This window comes from Ostrinia furnacalis, unplaced genomic scaffold (assembly GCF_004193835.3).
Source record: "Ostrinia furnacalis isolate ACB-3 unplaced genomic scaffold, ASM419383v2 OfSCF3174, whole genome shotgun sequence".
In the NCBI taxonomy this organism is placed as follows: Eukaryota; Metazoa; Arthropoda; class Insecta; order Lepidoptera; family Crambidae; genus Ostrinia; species Ostrinia furnacalis.
Window position 1 is genome coordinate 19,069 of NW_021133413.1, and position 18,643 is coordinate 37,711.

The 18,643-nt window shown below is 36.0% G+C and overlaps 1 non-coding gene across 1 annotated transcript; it reads left to right on the forward strand.

The window, feature by feature from the left end:
• The first annotated feature begins 8,822 nt into the window (after positions 1–8,822).
• On the forward strand, positions 8,823–8,895 carry TRNAA-GGC (transfer RNA alanine (anticodon GGC)). Its single transcript has one exon. It is a non-coding gene; the product is annotated as a tRNA-Ala (tRNA).
• Positions 8,896–18,643: the final 9,748 nt, after the last annotated feature.

Genomic DNA, 18,643 nt, shown 5'->3' on the forward strand with positions numbered 1-18,643 from the left:
ATCTCATCATTAAGTTGCTGAATATTTTAAAATGTAATTTTCTTTCAAGAGTTTTTCACTTGCACCAAACCCAAAGGTCATTTAAGTTATAAACTGACGATTATTGCCTGCATACGATATTGATGTTGTACTCAGTAATTTGTATTTAGTCGGTTATTTTATTTTACTGCCGCAAAAATGAGAGAAATTATGTTACACGGGTTTGGCATGCGCCCGCCGTTCAGTTTTATTTCCATTTCAATAATTTTGAGCTTATGCACATCTGAATAGTATATTTAATGAATGGTTCTTATTTATGTCGTTTGTTAATTGCTTATCGTTTATTTTCCGTTATTGTCATCATCATTGTCTACACTAATATTTTAGACGAATACCTCTATTGTTTGTTTGCATTGAATAGGCTCCAAAACTACAGGACCGGTTTGAAAAATTCTTTCACCATTAGCACTCTACATTATTTCTGATGAACATAATATATGCAGGCTTCACACTCGGTGGACCGACGATCGGGTAAAGGTCAAGGGAAGCACCTGGATGCGGGCAGCGTAAGACCAGTAGGTAATCTTTGGAGAGACTTTTCTCCATCATTGAACGACTAGCTTGAAACATACAATATGACGACTTATTAACTAATTTCAAAATTTTTACTTCTCCATCAAGACCCCCTATCTTATCCTACATATTTTTGCGACAATTTAAGTCTTATAATCTCCATTTCTCTCTTCAGCTTCTCAATCTTACTAAAAATCTAAATTAGATAACTTAATAACTACTAAAACAGTTAATACTCAAAGCTTAGAGATTTAAAACAAAATATTATCTTCAGTCCATAGAACTCTACAATTGTTCGTCGAAACTAACTAAAGATTCCTAAGAAAGTACCAAATCCATTTCATTAACAAGAACCACGTACCAGCACTCAAAATAACGGCATCCATCAACGGCCGAAGATTAGAATGGCACAACTTCTCATAGACACCAATAAAAGTATGATATTGCAAAATAAAAAGGCGATAACGTGAAAACGGAATTATTGTCAAGGAAATACAGGGATGTATTTTCACTGGATGAGGCATGGAAACTTAAAAAAATATTCTCCTTTTTGTGTTTTATGCGTGAAATAGAGTTTAAATTGTCAAACATGTGTAAGGAAACAGGGGTTATGAGAACTGAGGTCACAAGTTCACAAGCAATGATTTTTTTTAAAAACAATTTAACACGCTCACTGCGTTATGAGGTCTAAAAAGCCACATGCAGAACTTATCGCAGGTGCGGCAGTCATAATCGCGTTCTCTCACTCTGTGCGGGGGGCGACTATTTTAACATTTCTATGAGTACAACAGAGACAAATATATCAAATTGCTTCTCTTACGAAACCTAGCATAATGACGTAGACAATATTGTATGAGGTCGATTAGGTCCCATACGCACTGGATATAAATTAATCACGTTCAGTGCGCCGTGAGGTCTGAACTGCCTCAAAAATTGCAGGCCTCATAACCGCACAGGGTGAGGCGCGGGCGCCGCGCATTTAGAGTAGTGATGTGATAAGTTTCGATACGGACGCACGCTGTTAGCCGGTGACATATTAACACTGACTTTTTAACTAAAAATGGCATTTGTATACACTTAACGCACGTATTTAGGTATTTCAGGTATTCCTAGTGGCAGATAATAATAATAATAAAAAATATTTTTGGACATTTTACACTGCGCTTCTAGTCCCAAACTAAGCAAAGCTTGTACTATGGGTACTAGACAACGGATATAAACATACTTAAATACTTTTTTTTGTAAATGCATACATATTATTATACATAGAAAACACCCAGTCCAATACAAACAAATATGTTCATGCACACAAATACTGTGCGGGAATCGAACTCGCAACCTCCGGAATAGTAGTCCGTTTCGAACCACTACACTTTTTTCATACAAATGTTTTTTCCCGCTAACTCCCGTTCCCGTGGGAATTTTGCAATATCCTGTTGTAACTAAGCTTTAAGTTTACTAAGGTACCTGCATGCCGAATTTCAAGCGTCTAACTTAAGCGGTTCAGATTTTTCATACAAAACGATTTTCCCGCTAATTCCCATTCCCGTGGGAATTCCTAAGTATCCTATAACCTGCCCAGGAGTATGAAGAATAATTGTACCAAGTTTCGTTAAAATCCGTCCAGTAGTTTTTGTTTCTATAAGGAACATACAGACAGACAGACAGACAGACAGACAGACAGACAGACGGACAGACAGACAGACAAAAATTTTACTGATTGCATTTTTGGCATCAGTATCGATCACTAATCACCCCCTGATAGTTATTTTGAAAATATATTTAATGTACAGAATTGACCTCTCTACAGATTTATTATAAGTATAGAAGATATAGAAGAAGATAAGTATAGAAGATGAAATCTTTTAACACTTTCCTAATCGTATTTTATCACCATGATAGACTGAAAATTATAACGATGATCTCACATCCAATACTGTCTGTGTTTCGTAATCTATAATATACTACTATCGTAATCTACTTACGAAATTTTTTCATCGTATCACTTCTTGTTGTTATATCATTGTCAAAACGGAAATATGACATGGGGGGTGCGGGGCGTTTAAAAAGTTTGATTGAGATCGCTACCGACGGGAACTTTTTGATTGTATCCCAAAGAATCGGGAACAAAACACGGTATAAATAACGTAAAACGACACGAGAGCGAGGCGACGACGATATACAAAGCTGACGGTTAAAATGTTAAATGATTACGTATTGAAGATGTTAGTGACAGTCAACATCAACACCATTTAGGTGCGTGGTGCGTAGGCATTCTTAGAGTATAGTATGATGGACAACAACATATCATCATCATCATCATCATCATTTCAGCCACAGGACGTCCAACAACATATCAAGCTACATAAAAACATTAAGGCTGAGTTGCACCGTCTCATTTTGACCGTAACTGTAACGTTCACACCGGGTTTTTGTATGGAGTTTGACAGATTTTTGACGTTTGTCAAAGTTAAAGTAGACGAAGACGAAGGCCTTAACTCTGGTTCTCAGAGTGCTCTAATAGTCAAAACCTGATGAGTCAACTTGGCCTAAAGAATCGATAAATAAATCAACTAAAATCCGATAATTATTGTAAGAACCGAAGTTTCTTCAGTTGTAAAAGTTTTAGTATAGTCTACTAGAAAAGTAAGAAAATAACTTGTAAATCTTAATACGGCAATAACTTGTCTCGCCGATAAAAAATCACAAACAACGAACTACAGTCAAAGATAGCCCATCATCAGATTGTTGTCGAAAAATTCAATCTCCTTTATTGCGAATATATCCTCGGATAATATCTACTCGGTTATTTGTTATGGCAATCGTACCTATTGCTTTTTGTTTGTTTGCTTTTTTATTGAAGTAATTTGGGATGAATTGGGATTCAAAGGGACTGTGTAAGGAGCGAAAGAGAACCTTAATATTGCTGGGTCTGTTATGGTAATTATTTTTACTATTGACTTAAAAACGTAGAAGCGGATATTTTAGAGATAAATATCAAAATGGATAACTATACAATGTTTGTGTGAACGTACCTTTACCTACCTAGTAGAGCTAAAATTAGGCTAGGTTGCATGCACCATCTTACTTGAACATTAACAAACGTCAAAAATCTGCCAATCTCCATACGAAAAACACCGGTTATAGTTATAGTTACGGCTAAAGTTAGATGGTGCAACTCATCTTTTTAGTATTCAAATTAAAGTATATTAGATGATTAGTTATAACTTTTTTTTTATTTAAGGATAAAAATATAGTCGTTCCGGAAGATCTGCAAGCAATCCTTCCAAAGTTATCGAAGGTTTGAACTGTAAGTGGCGCTTTTTCCCAAAATTTTCCCCGATGCAACCTTAAAGGGGGCGCTAATAAATCACTTGTGCAAATTGACAAGAAACTCGATAATGCCGTTATATTAAACAGATCATTAATTCCTCGTCGCCTGATCGGGTATTTTGACGGGCGCTTAGGTTATTAATGGCTGAAAAACGGGGAGGGGGATGGCTTGAATTGGGTCAACCTATAGATACTATCTATACTAATATTATAAATGCGAAAGTAACTCTGTCTGTCTGTCTTGCTTTCACGCCTAAACCACAGAACCGATTTTGATGAAATTTGGCATAGTGATAGTTTGAGTCCCGGGAAAGGACATAAGACAGGTTTTATCCCGGATTTTGAACAGGGACGCGTGCGGTGTTGAAATATTTTTCAAGTCAGTATTTTGTTCTGCATGCTTGAGTTGTGTTGTGTGTCCCATCTAAGAATTAAATCTAGAATCTCAAAAAAAAACCAAAATACTCATCACCCAGTTTTGCATAATTTTATTCATAATTCACATAATGATTGAATTGAATAACTAGATTATTCGGTAAAGTTTTTAAAAATGTGTTTTACTTTATGCTAAAAAATATTTTTATATAACTTTCTCGGTTTGGTTTTTATTGATGTTTCATGCTTAGGACTGTTTTAATTTCTCTTTATAACCAAGATGCAACTCTGTTCATAATGACTTATTAACTACTATTTTCTAAAGTAGGTACCTAACCGAAAAATCGTTACAAAATAAACACAAATAACATTAATCTCATCCGAACCGTAATGGTCCGTTACATTCAGACGTTAAAATCAGACTTTGTTCAAACTTCCCAACAGTACATCACAATTCACAATCGCCTGTCGCCGCGTTGCGCGTTTTTACTGCGGATCCGTCTGACAGCCATCAGTCGATGCCAGCCAATCTAACTTTGTCGACGTACACGGTTATAGAGTTTACACGTGTTGCGGGGCTTTGGGAAATCGGACATTTTGGAAATTGGCTAGATAGTTACTTTGATTTAAGATCTCTACATGTTTACTAATCCAAGCAGCCAAAAGACCATGGCTCATGGCTATTAATTCAAGAATGACTTATGAATTTTTCATGACTTCAGAATTTAATTCCAAGTATTGGAAATGCGCTAGAGCCTAATAATGTGTTCTTATAATAATATCCATTGTTTCAAATTCATTAAAATCGTTCATCTTACGATCTGTTTTCAAAAATATCTAACACAATACACTTGACTTTCAGTTTTTTATTCAATTAACACATAGTTTTGAATGAAATTATTTTCCAATACAAAAATTGCAATTAATGCAATTGCAATGACCTTAAAATTAATACACAAGATTCAATAAAATACTCGCCAGGAAATTTCCACAAAAACTGCTTTCACAATCTAACCGCAACGCAGTACAGATACAACTTATTTTAAGTTTTTAATGAAATATCCTTTAGCTGAGCTGATCTCGAGGCGAAAGAATAATTTAGTGGGTTCAGACCGAATTGTGACATTCTGGGGAAGTATACATTGTACCCTTTACTTGTTATTTTATCGTTTGGTTCTTGGGAAGTTTGTAATCAGATGTTGCAGGTAATGTTGAGATGATGTTATCTTTCACATTTAAAAGCAGAAAATTTTAAAATATGTTTTTCTTGAGACTGACTCAGCGCAAACTTCTGTTCTGACCAAACTCTAGATTTTTAAAGCATTTTCTAAGCTGTTCTCTGGCATGTCTCATCAATATTAGGCAAATATTCAATAATAAGTTAAAACAAAAGTTCGTTTGTTCGTTCGTTTCAGCCGAAAGACGTCCACTGCTGGACAAAGGCCTCCCCCAAGGATTTCCACAAAGACCGGTCCTGCGCCGCTCGCATCCAGGCACCTCCCGCGACCTTCACCAGATCGTCGGTCCACCTAGTGGGAGGCCTGCCCACGTTACGAAAACGAGCCGGAAAACAAAAGTTATTTATTAAAATTATTTATCATTATCATCAATTCAAAAATCGCCATAAAACTTGTTAAAATATGTTACTGAGCATAGTCTACATTGAGCTATATTTTAAAAGTTGTGATATTACCTTTATTGCAATTTACAGAAAAATTAAACAACACTTAAAAATTTTAAAAAGTCGAAGATATTTTTATCAAACTTAACTTACACTTTGATGTTTTCACAGCTTCAAAAAGAGAAAGCAATACATTACAGTATCAATAGAAAGAGAGAGAAAATCGGCAGGTGTTTGACACCCAGCTGTTGATGATTGATACATTTTGGTAACGGATTAATTATTATTGATAAGTTCAAAATAACTTTGTAATGCGGACATAATGAAGAAATACTGTTATTTTACTTTTGCTATGATATCATCTAGTATAAGTCAGGGTTCCGTAATTTGTTTTCGTTTCTTCTTCAGTAAATTATCAGCAGGTTGTCAACCAATATTTTAGCATTTTAGGTACTTGTAATAATTTTGATTTCATCTAGAGTTTTATGTGCTGTAAATTGTACATGTCCTGTTGAATCTAAATCGTTGATAAGCTAGACGTCTGTACCTAAATACACGGCAATATCTATTTAACCCCAAAATAAGAAAGCTATGGGTAGGTACTGGACCGCGGATATTAATACAAAAAAAAACTCATAAACGCATAGTCCAAAAAAAACTCATAAACGCATAAAACTCATTTATGCAGGTAAGATTTTAAAAATCACTTTTGCACGTCCCAGAAAATACATAGAACTACAAAACAAAAAGATACAAACTATATGTGACGTACTTATACAAATGCCTGTATTCTGTAGGCATCGAACCTCCAATCTCTAGGGTAGTACCTAATATGGTAGATAAACCACCAGTCCAAGCGGTTACAAATATTAGAAAGTACAGAGAATCGAACGCGCGACTTCTTAACTAGCGTATTAGATCAGTAAGACTGAGTTGCACCATCTCACTTTAACGTTGACAAACGTCAAAAATCTCTCAAAGTCCATACAAAAAGCACCGGTTATTGTCAAAGTTACGGTCAAAGTTGATGCAACTCAGCCTAAGTGTTCCACCAACCCAAGTGGTAACAAATTTTAGATAGTACAGAGAATCGAACCCGCGACTTCCAACTATAACGGCATGTTTTGTAAATCACCACTGGCTATCAATTTATACACCAAAACTCCAATATAATGACTCTACATTCAAATAAATAGTCGTTTTAATAACAAATTGAGTGGATTAACACATGCATGGTCTAATTACTTACAGCAGATGATCCACCGTTGATCATCAATAACATACCGACTCAAAAACAGTACAAAACTAAAAACCATTACACTGCATTTTGAACCTTACCATTAAGGTAATAAAATTCAAAGTCGCCTGTGCACGCTGTAAATTTTGGGACGTTTTTTGATCATTTAATGACTATAGGCTGGTTTTCATTAATTGTTAAATACGTTTGACATCCGTTTGTGGTCCATAAAGACTATTGGACAGAATGCAGCGATGACAATGACTGTTTTGTGATTAAGCTCTGGTAATACGGCCATTTTGGTTTGGGATGAGTTTTGGTGTCAAGTTATTTATGGTTCAATCGCTTGATTTGCTGGTCTATTGGAATTTAGAAGAATTTAAGAACAATAAAAGCTTTGATAAAAAAAGCCGTCTAGAGCAGTAACGCGTAGTTATTGTGATACTTTTATTTTGGTATCGGCCGATTCCTAGTACAAATTAGAATCCGACCCAATCGGCCGACTAAAAGTCAGGAGTCACAAAACAACCTCTTATTCTAAAAATATTTAAATTATTTTATTTCCAATACCAAAACCATTTTTAACCAAACAATTAACAAATTCAAAATAAAAAAGACAATCCTAAATAGCACAAAGCGCTATTCAGCCGTAGAAATAATTAAATACCCTCAAAAAGTCGATAAATCAAAAGATGTGTCGCGCCACAATGCGGGTCACACCTCGCCACAAAACTGAATCTGGACTCCAATTTGATTGTAGGCGTATCTTTGTAAGAGAATCAAAGTGGTACTAATTGTTCTCGATCCGATATCGAGCGTGATGGAAGTCGAAAGGAATCCGATCTTAACTTTTTTTCTGCAGAACACGCAGGTATTTACTTACACTCGACGAACTGAAATGCTCATATTACTGCATAGTTTTCACATATTCATTCTGTCTACTATGCCTTGAAGAGGCCCGTATTATAGTGTCCAGCAGGCAGCAAATTTTAGCCTCTAGTTTTTCGCATTAGTTACTTCATTCGATTTACTGTACTGAGTTGATTTAAAAACATTTTTACATTTGAAACAGAATCAAAGTGGTACTCTTTTTCACAACTTCAGTCGATAGTTGTATTGAACTGCTATAATGACAAACAAGCAAATCATTTTTATGTTTAACTTGAAACTATTTGGTTTCCAAACTTTACCATGATATCTACTATTCGTTTCCGTCTTCCGGATGAAGCTCGCTTCCATTTTTCGCGAGGTCATCATTTTCCATCAGGTGAGATACAGATTCTATTGTGTGTAGTAAAGATACCAAATATTTTTTCAGAAGGGCAATTACTTTTTTATATGTTTACTTAGAAATGATATTTAAATATCATTTTACATCAGTATGCGATTTAAGATCTTCTCTGCTCTCTGTACCTCTATATCCAAAGTCACTATTTTGAAAATCCCAACTAATATTATAAATGCGAAAGTAACTCTGTCTGTCTGTCTGTCTGTTACGCTTTCCCGCTTAAACCTCGCAACCGATTTTGATGAAATTTGGCATAGAGATAGTTTGAGTCCCGGGAAAGAACATAGGATAGTTTTTATCCCGGTTTTTGAAACAGGGACGCGCGCGATAAAGTTTTTCTGTGACAGACAAAATTCCACGCGGGCGAAGCCGCGGGCGGAAAGCTAGTTATAAATAAATCGATGGGTTCATCCAGTGTCTAAGTAGCTCAGTTGGAAGAGCAGTCGCCCGGCAAGCGGAAGGTCGTGGGTTCAATTCCCGCCTTAGGCAGTTCGATTTTTTCAAGTTATTTATAATTTTCAAATTAGTTTGAGATGAGACTCGCTAAAAATTATACAACTATATGTACAGTCACTATTTCTCCTATATCGCTCTACGTTCGAGAACCAGTGGTACCCTGACAACTCCTCAAAGCAAGCTATTATTTTCACCCCACCAAACAATAACAACAATGCACCGGGCAAAAAGTAGAGTTTTAATTTCATAAGAAATTGAATCACATTGAAATTAGTTGGTCCGTCCGTGCGCTGCAATGTTATTTATGATTTCTTTATGACGTATAAGTGAACACAGCGACTTTATTTGTATTTGTTTATTTTAAATGGCTACTATAGTTACTGTTGATTTGAATTTTCATTTAAAATTGAGTTTATGAAACAGTGCTCTTAAAANTGTCACAATGTATGAGAAAAGCTGAGGCTGAGTTGTACTATCTTCCTTTAACTTTAACAAACGGCAAAAATCTGTCGAACTCCATACAAAGACACCGGTTAACGTTATAGTTACGTTTAAAGTTAGATGGTACAACTCAGCTCCGTAGTCTAATTTGAAGTGCCTCACTGTTCTTGCGCTTACTATCCATCCAGGCTTCATTAATCTAAGGAAATAATCCTTTCGGAATTTTTATTAAAGCGTATAAATAAGGAAACAATAGTAAACAAAGTTCCCTTGAACCGAACCTTCTGAGAAGTCGACGAACCCCAGCCTCCGATGCACGGAGTGATAGCCTCCCATCTCGATGTCGTTGTCACGTACTCAGTACGGCATATCACTACTAGCTGCGCCCGCGACTTCGTACGCGTGAAAATTTAGTTTGTATCACAGATCATAGAAACTAAAGAGAGATGTGACAAGGGGGCGTGGCCAGTGTCGCAGCAATATGCCCAAAAACAGAACATTTCTCGTGAAAGAAATGATGACAGCAGCGACGTCATAATGTAAACAGTTTTACGCACACGCACACTACAATAATGACGCTCGGATTGCTCGGATCAAATTCCCTGTACCCCGCGCTTCTCTCGATCAAAAATTGGTGGGGCGCGTCTTCGTGGATGACACGATCTATACCGTTTTTGGAACATTTTTCTTTACTGCTCCGCCCCTATTGGCTGTAGGGTGATGTTGTATACCCTAAAGCCTTCCTCGATAAATGGGCTATCCAACACAAAAATATTTTTTCAAATCGGACCTGAGATTAGCGCATTCAAACAAACAAACTCTTCAGCTTTATAATTTTAGTAAGAAGTAAGATACACTGTGGTATCTTATGTGATTGTAATATGAGTAATTTTGCCACAAATTTTGTAAAGCTTGATGTGCATGAATGTATAATTTTCATGTACAAATGAATAGGTAGTTAGAAATCAGTAAGTAGGAGGAACGTGAGAAAATTGTACAAAGGTTGTTGGCTCAACGTGATTTTAATATTATTAAGTTGGAATATCATTAAAAGATCTTTATTTGTTAAAATGTAGTCCCCTAGTTAAAACATCCCTGTTAGTTTTCCTCCCGAAAACTCCCTCCCAAGTGGCAGTGGGCGGAGCACATAGTATTAGCTCGTAGAGACGATGGCAGTTGGGGCAGAAAAGTTCTCGAGTGGCGACCACGAGCCGGAAGACTTAGCGTGGGCAGGCCTCCCTAGTGGTGTACCGACGATCTGGTGAAAGCCGCGAGAGGGGCCTGGATGCGAGCGGCGCAGGACTGGTCTTTGTGGAAATCCTTGGGCGAGGCCTTTGTCTAGCAGTGGACGTCTCTTGGCCGAAACAAACAAACGAACGATATTCCAGTGAATTCCATCAAAGTTCACCAAACTATCTCATCAGTATTGGCTAAGGTTAACGTTATTGATGACATGTCAAACTGGAATGGCGGTTCAGACTTGCCGATACCCCGCCGGCTCAAATGATGGGGACACCCAAAACCTAACTGAAGAAGACATACGTTAAACGGGCAATAATTATAATTCAATGTGGACGGTGTCGCCTTTGGGTTTGATGTAAGGCATGAGAGGTAGCGGGAGAGATTTTATAATTGACTTATTAATTTTAGTTCAACACGTAAGTTGGTTGGAATTCAAAGTTGACATAGCTCAACATAGCTCATAGAGAGCCGTTTTAAGGTAATTTTTGAAGTACTAACGTAATTATTTATACCTATTCGGATATACAAGTCTTAACATACCAATCAATCAAACTGGGAACAATTAAATAAAGCAATGTTCAAAGAGTTAGGCTGGGTTGCACCATCTTACTTTAACTTTGACAAACGTCAAAAATCGTCAAAATCCATACAAAAAGCACCGGTTATCGTCAAAGTTACGGACAAAGTTAGCTGGTGCAACTCAGCTTTAGTCTCATCTTAGAATCAAACACAGGGTTTTAAATCAAAAGAAACTAACTCTCTCTAACAATAGACGACGAATTTGTTTCAAAATAAAATCTCATCATTAAGTTGTTGAATATTTTAAAATGTAATTTTCTTTCAATAGTTTTTCACTTGCACCAAACCCAAAGGTCATTTAAGTTATAAACTGACGATTATTGCCTGCATACGATATTGATGTTGTACTCAGTAATTTGTATTTAGTCGGTTATTTTATTTTACTGCCGCAAAAATGAGAGAAATTATGTTACACGGCTTTGGCATGCGCCCGCCGTTCAGTTTTATTTCCATTTCAATATTTTTGAGCTTATACACATCTGAATAGTATATTTAATGACTGGTTCTTATTTATGTCGTTATTTAATTGCTTATCGTTTATTTTACGTTATTGTCATCATCATTGTCTACATTAATATTTTAGACGTACCTATACCTACCTCTTAGAGCACCCGCCCAAATAGCACCTGTGCGAATAGCACCTGGCCTATTGATTGTTTGTATTGAATAGGCTCCAAAACTACTGGACCAATTTGAAAAATTCTTTCACCATTAGCACTCTACATTATTTCTGATGAACATAGTATAGACAGGCTTCACACTCGGTGGACCGACGATCTGGTAGAGGTCAAGGGAAGTACCTGGATGCGGGCAGCATGAGACCAGTCTGTAGTTTTGGAAATCCTTGGGGGAGACTTTTATCCATCATTCAACGACTAGCTTGAAACGACTTTTACAATACGATGACATAATAATATCTCCTAGTTTCAGTTATCTATCAAGACCTCGTATATTCTTTTGCGACAATTTATGTCTTACTTATCTCTATTTCTCTCTTCTCAATCTTACCAAAAATCAAAATCAGAAAACTCATTATGTAGGTAGGTACTTATTGAAACAGTTACGCTTAAAGCATAAAGATTGTTTGTGTTAAAAGAAAACTAATAAGATTTGACATAAAATATCTTCAGGCCTCTACAATTGTATATAAACTATCCATAAGACTCTACAATATTGTTCGTCGAAACGAACCAAAGATTCCCCAGGAAGTACCAAATCCATTTCATTAACAAGAACCACGTACCAGCACTCAAAATAACGGCATCCATCAACGGCCGAAGATTAGAATGGCACAACTTCTCATAGACACCAATAAAAGTATGATATTGCAAAATAAAAAGGCGATAACGTGAAAACGGAATTATTGTCAAGGAAACACAGGGATATTCTTTCACTGGATGTGGCATGGAAACTTAAAAAAATATTCTCCTTTTTGTGTTTTATGCGTGAAATAGAGTTTAAATTGTCAAACATGTGTAAGGAAACAGGGGTTATGAGAACTGAGGTCACAAGTTCACAAACAATGATTTAAAAAAAAAACAATTTAAAGATTATTATGAGATCTCATTTTAAAGTGTTGATTGTATGATGACTTAATTTCCTACGAGGTACTTAAAAATAATAATTTTATATTTTACGATGAAAATAAATCTTTTAACACTTTCCTAATCGTATTTTATCACCATGATAGACTGAAAAATTATAAAGATGAACTCACATCCAATACTGTCTGTGTCTGTGTTTCGTAACCTATAATATCTACTATCGTAATCTACTTACAAAGATTTTTCTTTCTATCACTTCTTGCAATGTTATATCATTGTCAAAACGGAAATATGACATAGGGGGTGCGGGGCGTTTAAAAAGTTTGATTGAGATCGCTACCGACGGGAACTTTTTGATTGTATCCCGAAGAATCGGGAACAAAACACGACATAAATAACGTTAAAACGACACGAGAACGAGGCGACGACGACAAACACAACTGGTGAATAAAATCTTTAATGATTTTTTGTTTATTGAAATGATTAGTGACAGGTTCAATTTGACAAACAAAATATTTTGGCAGTCAAAGTGTCATATTAATGTCTGTTAGACGTTTGGCTCCAAAAGTTAAAACGACAGAGCCTACAAATTAGTTTGCCAATTACTATGGATGACAGCTTAACACGTTAAACATGTATCTTCATTAAAAATTTTCGCCTGTACCTAAAGTAAAGATTCGATCGAAACCCAAGATGATTTTTTTATTAATACGTGTCTAAAAAGGCACACTTTTTAGCTGATGACGGATGGTTAAGCAGAAGAGAAGCAGCATGAAAAAAGCGTAAATTCCAGTCTGCATCGTTCTTACAAAGTAATTTTTTAATTTGAGTATCCCACTTAGACCCCCATATCAAGAGGGTTTAACTCATTTACAGACACATAAGTTGTAGCAGTAGGAGGAACCAACATACAGGGTGTTTGGTAAATGGGTATATGAGCCGACACTAGCCCATGTTAACATGGTCATATAAATGGTATGGTGAAGTCAGAAATTTGATATCATCATTTTAATTTTTTTAATTTTCATACAAAATTAATTTTATAAAATCCGATTTGTATGAAAAATAAAATAATTAAAATGAAGATATCAATTTTCTGACTTCACCATACCATTTATATGACCATGTTAACATGGGCTAGTGTCGGCTCATATACCCATTTACCTAACACCCTGTATAGCTTGTAAATCTTTTAATATAGCAATAACTCATCTCGCCGATAAAAAATCACAAACAACGAACTACAGTCAAAGATAGGCCATCATCAGATTGTTGTCGAAAAATTCAATCTCCTTTATTGCGAATATATCCTCGGATAATATCTACTCGGTTATTTGTTATGGCAATCGTACCTATTGCTTTTTGTTTGTTTGCTTTTTTATTGAAGTAATTTGGGATGAATTGGGATTGAAGGACTGTGTAAGGAGCGAAAGAGAACCTTAATACTGCTAGGTCTGTTATGGTAATTATTTTTCTATTGACTTAAAAACATAGATGCGGATATTTTAGAGATAATTTTTATCATAAAATAATCAAAATGGATAACTGTACTACAATGTTTGTGTGAACGTACCTTTACCTACTTAGTAGAGCTAAAATTAGGCTAAGTTGCACCATCTTACATCAACATTATCAATCGCCAAAAATCTGTCAATCTCCATACAAAAAACACCGGTTATCGTTATAGTTAGGGTTAAAGTTACATGGTGCAACTCATCTTTTTAGTATTCAAATTAAAGTATATTAGATGATTAGTTATAACTTTTTTTTTTTATTTAAGGATAAAAATATAGTCGTTCCGGAAGATCTGCAAGCAATCCTTCCAAAGTTATCGAAGGTTTGAACTGTAAGTGGCGCTTTTTCCCAAAATTTTCCCCGATGCAACCTTAAAGGGGGCGCTAATAAATCACTTGTGCAAATTGACAAGAAACTCGATAATGCCGTTATATTAAACAGATCATTAATTCTTCGTCGCCTGATCGGGTATTTTGACGGGCGCTTAATATTGCAAACGGTTATTAATGGCTGAAACACAGGGAGGGGGATGACTTGAATTGGGTCAATATTGAGAATTTTTCAAGCCAGTATTTTTTTTGCATGCTTGAGATATTGTGTGCCCCATCTAGGAATGAAATCTAAGTCCTCAAAAGTAAAAATAAAATAGGTACCTACTCGTCTGTGGTCATATAATGAATGAAACGAAACGGCCGACTAACCGGCCGTTTCGTTTCATTCATTATTCACATTAAAATGATTGAATTGAATGACCAAATTATTCTGTAAAAATTGTAGGTGTGTGCGCTACAGATTCTTTCTATAAGTTTTTCGGTTTCGTTTTATGAATTTTTCATGCTTAAGACTGTTTTTAATTTCTATTTATAACCAAGATGCAACTATTCATGATGACTTATTATCTATATATATAAAAGAAAGTCGTGTTAGTTACTTCGCTTATAACTCAAGAACGGCTGAACCGATTTAGCTGAAAATTGTCAGGGAGGTAGTTTAGAGCCAGGAGAAGGACATAGGATACTTTTTATCCCGTTATTTATTGCCATTAAGGCGGAACAAAGTTCGCCGGGTCAGCTAGTTATTAATATTTGCTAAAATTACCCAAAAATCGTTACAAAATAAAAACAAATAACATTAATCCCATAACCACGAAAACCGTAATTTTACCGTTACGTTCAGACGTTGAAATCAGACTTTGTTCAAACTTCCCAACAGTACATCACAATTCACAATCGCCTGTCGCCGCGTTGCGCGTTTTTACTGCGGATCCGTCTGACAGCCATCAGTCGATGCCAGCCAATCTAACTTTGTCGACGTACACGGTTATAGAGTTTACACGTGTTGTGGGGGCTTAGGAATTCGGACATTTTGCGTAGTAGCTAGATAAGGTATCTACTTTGAATTAAGATCTCACACACTACAACCTATTTTTATTATGCCATGCGGCCTTAAGGCTTGATCCTTTCTGTCAACTCAAGAACATCAGTATCGTCATAGTGACATCAGAATATAATCCCAAGTAGGGTTAACTGTTTATACGCTAGAGCCAGATAATGCAGTTTGCTCTTACATCCAGTATTAGATTTTTAATTTAAAATAGGATGAGTAGAGTAGTTTTCAAAAATATCTAAAATAACGTGGAACAATAGTGTATATTGAATGAAGTCTATCAATACCACTATTGCATATAGTCAGACTAAATAATGTGTGTATTCAATTAAATAACATTCCAGGACATTTTCACAAAAACTGCTTTCACAATATAACCGCAACGCAGTACAGATACAACTTATTTTAAGTTTTTAATGAAATATCCTTTAGCTGAGCTGATCTCGAGGCGAAAGAATAATTTAGTGGGTTCAGACCGAATTGTGACATTCTGGGGAAGTATACATTGTACCCTTTACTTGTTATTTTATCGTTTGGTTCTTGGGAAGTTTGTAATCAGATGTTGAGATGATGTTATCTCTCACATTTAAAAGCAGAAAATTTTAATATGTTTTTCTTGAGACTGACTGGTGGGACTCGAACCCGCAATCTTCTGTTCTGACCAAACTCTCGATTTTTAATGCATTTTCTAAGCTGTTCTCTAGCATTTTTAATCAATATTAGGCAAATATTCAATGATAAGTAAAAACAAAAGTTATTAATTCTTTCACAAGGTGGACCGAGGACATCGTAAAGGTAGCGGGAAAGCGCTGGACGCAGGCCGCTACCAACCGGGTAACATGGAAAGCATTGGGGGAGGCCTATGTTCAGCATTGGACGTCCAATGGCTGAGATGATGATGATGATGATTGTTCTTTCTTGTCAATTCAAAAATCGCAATAAAACTTATAAATGTTACTTAATATAGTATTTATTAACATTGAGCAATATTCAAAAAGTTGTGATATTCCTTTATTGCAATTAACAAAAAAATTAACTACACTTAAAACTTAAAAATGTCGAAGATATTTTTATCAAACTTAACTTACCCACACTTTGATGTTTTCACAGCTTCAAAAAGAGAAAACGATACACTACAGTAACGATAGAAAGAGAGAGACAATCGGCAGGTGTTTGACACCCAGCTGTTGATGATTGATACATTTTGGTAACGGATTAATTATTGATAAGTTCAAAATAACTTTGTAATGCGGACATAATGAAGAAATACTGTTATTTTACTTTTGCTATGATATCATCTAGTTTATAACTTAGGGTTCCGTAATTTGTCTTCGTTTCTTCTTCAGTAAATTATATTATCAGCAGGGTTCGTTCGTTTCAGCCGAAAGACGTCCACTGCTGGACAAATGCCTCCCCCAAGGATTTCCACAAAGACCGGTCCTGCGCCGCTCGCATCCAGGCACCTCCCGCGACCTTCTCTGGTGAAGTCAGTCCACCTAGTGGGAGGCCTGCCCACTGCATCAGCAGGATGTCAACCAATATTGTGGCATTTTATGTAAACTATAAGTTTGATTTTGCAACAAACATCTAGAATCTGATGTGTGTTATCTGAACATAGGATTATGTCCTTTAAAATCTAAATCTTTCATAAGCTAGACTTTCTAACCTAAATACATGGATATGTTAATTCGGCAGTATCTATTTAGCTCTAAAATAAGAAAGGTACTGGACCATGGATATGAAATATACATAAGTACTTTTTGTACAGAATGTAGACATAACATAGTCCCAAAATAGTTACATAGAGCCACAAAACAAAAAGATAAAAACTATATGTGACGTACAAAAATGCATGTATTCTGCAGGGATTGAACTCCCAACCTCTAGCGTAGTAATTTGGTATGAGAACTACCAGTCCAAGCGGTTACAAAATGATTGTATTGTGCAGAGAATCGAACCTCCTAACTCTCTAGCAATACGTGACATTGTAAACCACCTGGCCAATAGCTATTATTTTATACACCAAAACTCCAATATATACTCTACAATACTCTACATTCAAATAAATAGTCGTTTTAATAACAAATTGAGTGGATTAACACATGCATGGTCTAATTACTTACAGCAGATGATCCACCGTTGATCATCAATAACATACTGACTCAAAAACAGTACAAAACTAAAAACCATCACACTGCATTTTGAACCTTACCACTAAGGTAATAAAGTTGAAATTTGCTTGGGCGCGCGGAAATTTAAATGACGTTTTTGGATCATTTAATGACTTTAGGCTGGTTTTCATTAATTGTTAAATACGTTTGACATCCGTTTGTGGTCCATAAAGACTATTGGACAGAATGCAGCGATGACAATGACTGTTTTGTGATTAAGCTGTGGTAATACGGCCATTTTGGGTTGGGATGAGTTTTGGTGTCAAATTATTTATGGTTTATTCTAATTTTTATGTTTATCATTAAGGTACTAGAAATCTAATATTATTCTGAAAAGCGTTTTGAGATCTATCATATACATATTTTGTGAAGCTGAATAGGCTAGTAATTCTCATGAATTGGTTAGAACATTACAACTTGACTTACTTAAGGTCCTATGTCCCCTAGATGGGGTAGAGGGCGTCCACAACAGTCCTCCATCGCGTTCGGTCTTGAGCTTCGCGTTTGGTCTCGCTCCAAGTCTTGCCGATTTTTTTGCCTCGTCTGCTACAGTGCACCGCTTAGTTTGCTTTTTCTTTGGGGGTTCCAATCCAGAGCCTGCGTGGGGATGTAATAGTGATCCCTTCGGAGATTGTGGCCGATCCAGTTCCACTTGCAGCAACTCGACTCTTGGGTTGCTGGACGATTGGAATTTCGAAGCATTTAAGAACAATAAAAACTTTGATAAAAAGCCGTCTAGAGCAGTAACGCGTACTTATTGTGAAACTTTTATTTTGGTATCGGCTGATTCCGCATACAAATTAGAATCCGATCCAACTATCGGCCGAATAAAACTCTGTAGTCACAAAACAACTTCTTAATCTAAGAAATATACAATATTTTATATCCAATTCCAAAACCATT